Genomic DNA, 7,114 nt, shown 5'->3' on the forward strand with positions numbered 1-7,114 from the left:
TGGCCTGATGACAAAACTTGCATTCCTTGAAGTTCTCACTGGTATAAGTCAAATATGATTTCAACATTACCATATTTGGTGTTATTACTCATTTAAACAATGAAACTACTCTTCTTACAATGTACCACTCTGGTAATTTAAAACCAGACTGTAATTCCCATGCATGTATAGAGCACTGTTATCATCATTACCCACCGAAAGTGGAATAGTCACGCTCTGATGAGTCAGTGGACTGAAAATCAGCGCTTTCTGTGCATCAGTAGTGATGCTACATTTGTGTTTATACCTACATGCTGTCTGCAAATAGCAAAATGGACAATGAACATCAACAGCATGTTTGAATCAAATTCTTCTTCAGGTTAGGGAAAAAAAATAGCTTCAAAATGTTATGAAATGCTGAAGATGACTTTTAGGAAACAGGCTATGGGATATTCCCAAACATTTGAGTTTTAAGGGGACAGAACATTGATTGATGATGATATTTGCCCTGGTTGCCTAGTGTCCACTTCAAACCCTGAAATTATTACAAGTTAATCAGACTATATGTGAAGGCAGCCATCAAGTGAAGTAAGTGAACTAAAATCAAATTGTATATTTGAGAAACCACATCTATTTTTGGGCAAAATGAGTTTAATGCATGTGTGTTAAAAATATATGTATTCCCATATTTTAGAGGGAAAGACACATGTCTGCCTCATTATAGGGGTTTTACCGGGCCCTTGAAAATCTTGTTTATTTGAGAAAGCACACATATCCAGGACATGAGTTGTTTCCCTATTAAACATTTCTGGTGTCAACCATATGAACTAATGGCACTGGTCACTATAGTTTCCTGCTGTAAGAAGCTATTATTGTACATCATGGAGAAAGACAATGTTGTTATGGATGTCAAGAAAAGGGAAAAAGGTCAGTAACAACTAGAGTACAAGTGTGAGATAATAAAGGGAGCTTGCATTAAGGACTTACACCAAGAATGAGCAGGATCCATACTTGCAGAGCCTGATGAAAGTTGCCCCAATACAGAAAAGGAGGCCACGTGTAAAAGTCAAAAAATGAAATATATAATTTTGGCGTCATCTTCAAGACAGTATGTGGTACGTATGTAAGTTTACATTTATTAGTATACTTCGTATCACTCCAAATTGAGTCTGTAGAGTGATTAACCTACTAGTTGTATGAAAATTCCCCATTAATAAACACAGAAAATGTATACCTGGTAATGCTATCAGTGGAGAGATAACAAGAGCAGTCATGGACCTTATAGCATTGTTTCCATAAAAGGAAACCCACTACTTAATGAAAGACTATAGTATCTTGAAGAGTAACTCAATCATAAAATTATGTTCTTTTTATTATGAGGGTCCACCTATATGAGGCATATTTTTTAAGTACTGTTTTGATATAGAAAAAAAGTAATGCAGTTTTTAATTTTTTTTTTTACATTTAAGCCTGTACATTAAACTACTAAGGGCACTTGTCATATCGTGAAACCAGCTTCTGTATTTCATCCTCATAGAAATCTGCTGTACGGTCATTTTTGGATCATCATTGTCGTGGCGCTGACCGCATAAATGCTTTGGAGAACAAGTGGTAGTCACTAGACACTAGGTCACAACTACACGGAGGATCCACACATGCTAGAGAGGCATCCATGTTACCTCCTCATGGGTGATACGGTGGTTCGGGTGAAGTGGGTGCTGGTGATTGTGGTGAAAGCTCACTGTGGTGTACCGGAACCAACACATCGCTTTGCCCTTCGTAGCCTGAACAAGCTGCAGGTTGAGAACGGGGCGAACCCAACCTAGGGGGAACCCATGGCTGCGAACTCAGTCGTGGAAATGCCAAGTGAAAACCATGTGAGTAGGTCTACTGAAGGTGGAACAAACCTGGTCGGGTTCGAGCTAGGGGCGGACTGCTAGATGGATGGCTGAGGGTCGTGGCGCCTGCTACGAAGAGCCTGAGTTGCGGGAGGACAATGTCTGGTGGAATGCCTCATCACGGATGGTGAGAACGCTGCTCAGGACCCTAGAAAGGGCAAAAACCCTGTGTCATATCGAACTATGGACATTCCAAATGAACCACCTAAACAAATACCAAGGGAAGCTATGGAAGCTCCAGAAGAGTAGGTACAGCGGCAGGCCCAAGAGGAGAATATGGAGACAGAAGTCCCAGTAGGGCAGGCTGAATTCAAATCTGAAGAAGAAACAGAAGAAGCAACAGGAAAGCAGACTTCTGGACAAAAGGAAACAAGAGATTTCACTGAAAAAGACCTGAAGATATGGGCATCGAAACTAAATAGGATGCACATAGATAGACCACCTCACACAAGTGCCTACTACAAGGAAAAGAAGAAGACGAGGAAGAAGCCAAGATAGCAGCTGGGACTTGGGTGGAGTAGAAGCCAAGGAACAGGGATCCGCAAGACGCTATATCAATGACTATGCCCAAAAGGCCAAGGTCGGAGGAAAGCACGCCGTCAAGTTCGCTTACAAAACCACCCTCCAAGAAACAGAAGGGAGAAAAAGTCATGTCCTTTTCGGAAAGACTAGCCTCAGTTAAGGTCGCAATAATACCTAAGACCTTTCCATATGGAAAACTCAAGGAGGAAGACGTAACTGAATTATCATCTGCTCTGATAGCACAAATGAAGTCGCTGTCAGACGGATGTCTGCCAGGCTTCCTTGTGTCACCAAGGCAAGTGGAGCTATGGTACTGATCTGTGAAAATCCAGAAACAGAAAGTTGGCTGGAACAGACAGTATCAAATTGTAACCCATGGAAAGGGGAGACCCCACAGGTGGCGGACACAAAATAGGTGCTGAACACGACCAAGGTCATCATCAAGTTCCCACCTCCTTTTGACAAGATGAAAGTGGAGGATGTTCTTGTCAGATTTTTTTTTTTTTTTTTTTTTTTTTGCTAGTGGCTTTACGTTGCACTGACACATAGGTCTTATGGAGACATTGGGATAGGAAAGGCCTAGGAGTTGGAAGCGGCCATGGTCTTAATTAAGGTACATCCCCAGCACTTATCTGATGTGAAAATGGGAAACCACGGAAAACCATCTTCAAGGCTGCTGACAGTGGGATTCGAACCCACTATCTCCCAGTTGCAAGCTCACAGCCACATGCCCCTCTCCGCACAGCCAACTCACCCGGTCTTGTCAGAATCAATCAGCACCATACCAAACTTCTAACACAAGAGTGGAGAGTGCTGAATACCACTTCAATCGACAAGACAGGAAGGACAGTCATTTTAGCCCTTGGTGAAAGAGACTTTGAAGAGCTCAAAAAGAGAAGCCTTAAGGCCAAGCTCAGACTTAGGCAGATCAAGTTTCAGGTCATCAGAGGAAAAACGAAACCCAATGTTGATAAAGATGGAGCTGAAGGTCCTTCAGGGCAATCTTCAGCATAAAAAAGCAGTTGTGCCCAATTTCACCAAGAAGTTCAAGTCTGAGGCTATTGATGTGGCCCTTATTCAAGAGCCATGGGTAGTCAAGGGCAGAGTAGCAGGAGTAGCAGGACTGGCAGAATCTGGACGTAAGCTGATGTACGATACATCGGAAATACCCAGAACATGTCTTCTTGTGAACGGGAAATTAAAATGTCTTGTGTTGCAGGAACACTGTTCACGGGTCTTAACCGTGGCCAAGATTAAACTTTGAAATTGGGAGGGATCCAGAGAAATAACCATAGGCTCTGGATATCTCCCATATGACTCAACTAATCTGCCCTCATCAGAAGAAGCTGAGAACCTAATTTGCAACGCAAAGAGGAAAGGTGAACACCTAGTCCTTGGAGCAGATGCAAATTCACACCACACGGCATGGGACAGCATGAACTGCAATGCAAGAGGTGAGTCTTTACTAGAGTTTATTATTGGAACTGAGTTGACAATAATAAACCTAGGAAACAAGCCTACATTTATGAATAAAAATCGTAGGGAGGTAATAGACATTACACTAAGCACTAAGCATATTGCAAACTTTATTGAAGACTGGAAGGTGCTGGAGGAACCATCATTGGCAGACCAACAGCACATCCAATTTGCATTAGATGTGTGACTATGTTGGATTGAGATGTACAGAGACCCAAAAAGAACTAAGTGGGGTAGATACAGAGAAGTTCTAGGGGAGGCTGTACAAAAAATTCCAAATAAGGTGAGAGGACAGAAAGAATTGGATGAGGCAGTGGAACTATTAGAAGAGGCCATTATAGACTCATTCCATGAAAACTGTCCTCTCAAAGAAAAGAAAAACACGAAAAAATTAAGGTGGTGGAACAACAAACTAGCCAAAATGAAAAAAAAAAAAAAAGTTAGGATGTTATATAGAATATCATCTAGAAATGGTATGTGGGACATATATCATAGGAAACTAGGGTTGCCAGATTTCCTGATGGCAAATAAGGAACACTTCCATTTCCTTGCCATATAGCACTAAATTAAGACACCATAGCGATGATTAAGAGAAAATACCAGGGATAAATTAACAAGTAAATACCGTTAATAATATAACAGCGTCAGCATGAAATATGTAGGTACTTATTAAAAACTAATAGTGCGTTAGTCTTTACATTGAAATTAACATTTCACAAGTACTTGTCATTTGAAGAAGCAATTTGTAACAGTTTCTTATTCAACAAAACTTTCTTGAGAAATTCCTTTCAATTGTCACCATAGTTGAAGTATACAACAAGTTCATTTTTTATTATATCTACTGTGCATCTGTTTCTGTCATCTCTCCATTTTATTGCCATTACTGAAAATACTCTTTCAGTATATGCATTCGATGGAGATATACTTATGACAAACTTAAGTACCATCAAAATGTTCTTCCGTTTTTCTGGGCCAATTAAACCACTGATATATATATATAAAATGGAGGAGACTACATTCCCACTAGTACCGCTAGAACACTGCCAGAAGCGCTGTTCTCAACTGTGATGGCTGATCATTGGTCAGGTCAGAATACAGAATATTTTGATCATAACCACGCACTTTTTTGATACTATACTATTGTCTAAACCATGATATTTTAAAAAACGGAACATTGGGCGTACAGTTTAAATAGTGCACCATATGCGGAACAAAATGAGAAAAAACCATATTGTTCCGGGCAAAACCGTACATCTGGCAACCCTATAGGAAACTCACCGAGTATAACCTAGAGATAATACGGAAAGCCAAAAAAAAGAAATCTTGGAGACTGTTCTGTGAGAAAGTGGAATCACACACTGAAATAGCAAGGCTCCAGAAGGTTCTGAAAGCAACCCATATAAATCAAATGGGGACACTGGAGAAACTAGATGGGTCATTTACTCAGGCGGGGAGGGACACGCTGGAGATACTAATGGCGTGTCACTTTCCTGAGACTGAGGAGATGACAGAAGAAGAAATGGTTGGAACAGAGACTGGAGCTTCAAGAGTAGACTGGAACTGTGCCAACAGAACAATAAAACATAACCATGTAAAATGGGCAATCGACACGTTTCATCCCATAAAGCCTCCGGGACCATATGACATACTTCCGATACTCCTACAGGAAGGATGGGTGATGACTCGTCAATGCCATGACGGATCTTTTCAGAGCTAGTCTAACTTTAGGGTACGTACCGAAATCATAGTCTGAAGCTAAAGCAGTATTCATACCTAAGCTTGGAAGGGCAAATTATGCCCAAGCCAAAGCATACAGACCATTATGTTTAACCTCCTTCATGTTGAAAGCAATGGAGAAAATTCTGGATAAATATATCGGAAGAATGGTGCAACTGAACTCAAAGTTAGATGAAAATCAGTTTGTATATAGACCTGGCAGATCCACTGAAGTAGCACTCCACCAGTTGGTTTGTAAACTAGAGGAAAGCCTAGAATTTAAAAAAAATTGCACTGCCAGCATTTCTAGATATAGAAGGAGCCTTCAGTAAAACAACCTATGACTCTATGATCAAAGCATTGGAAAAGAGCAAGGTGCGTAAAACCATCGTCAAATGGATTAAATCCATGTTAGATGGAAGGAAGATAAAAGCAACCCTGTTTGAAGAAATGCTGGTGGTTAAGGCCACCCGAGGCTGTGCTCAGGCAGGAGTTCTTTCTCCTCTGCTGTGGAACCTAGTGGTGAGCAAAATCATAGCTATGCTCAACGAACATGGTTTTTATGCACAAAGGTACACAGATGACCTAGTGTTTGCGGTACGAGGTAAGGTGATGAGTGTTATCCAGGACCTCATGCAAAGATCACTTAACCTTGAGGAGAACTGGTGTCGAAAAGAACAACTATCAGTCAACCCAAACAAGATAACTCTGGTCCCTTTTACAGGAAGGAGAAAATTAGAGGGAAAGAGATCACTGAAGCTCTTTGGGCAAGATATATATATGGAAGAACAGGCACTGCACCTAGCTGTAGTGTTAGATAAAAATCTAACATGAAATCCACATATAGAAAGGAACATAACCCGGGCCAAAAACTTGCTGTATGCATGTAAAAGAGCTGTCAGGAAGACATGGGGCCTAAGACCATCAATGGTAATGTGGATCATTAGACTGTTGAATGCCTATGCTGCAATCATCTGGTGGCAGAAAGTAAGTCAAGGAAAAGTAAGTAGTAGAGTGGATAGTCTGCAGAGAATGGCAAGCATAGCCATAACTGGAGCTATGAGAACTATGCCGACAGAAGCCTTGAATACTTCACTAGACCTCCCATCATTATATAATTTCATAAAAGGACAGGCTAGAATTAGTTCATATAGATTGGCACAATCAGAGTGCTGGAATGCACAAAGACCCAATCTAGGACACTGTAAAATTAAAAGAGTAATAACAGAGGAAGTTCTACACATGCCTTCTGATCATATGATACCAAAGTACAACTTTGAAAAACCATTTGAGACCCAGATAATAAAAAAATAAGTCTGGGATATCAACAAATGGAATACTGAAAAAGAAGATATAGTGTGGTGGACTGATGGCTCAAAGACTGAGGATGGAACAGGAGGAGGGATCAACGGGGGAAGACCTGAGAGATCAATCCAGATGAGCTTGGGCAAACACACTACAGTCTTTCAAGCTGAAGTGATAGCTATCACAACATGTCTTGAAGAAAATCTGAAAATGAACTA

The sequence above is a fragment of the Anabrus simplex genome, chromosome 1 (genome assembly GCF_040414725.1).
Source record: "Anabrus simplex isolate iqAnaSimp1 chromosome 1, ASM4041472v1, whole genome shotgun sequence".
NCBI lineage: Eukaryota > Metazoa > Arthropoda > Insecta > Orthoptera > Tettigoniidae > Anabrus > Anabrus simplex.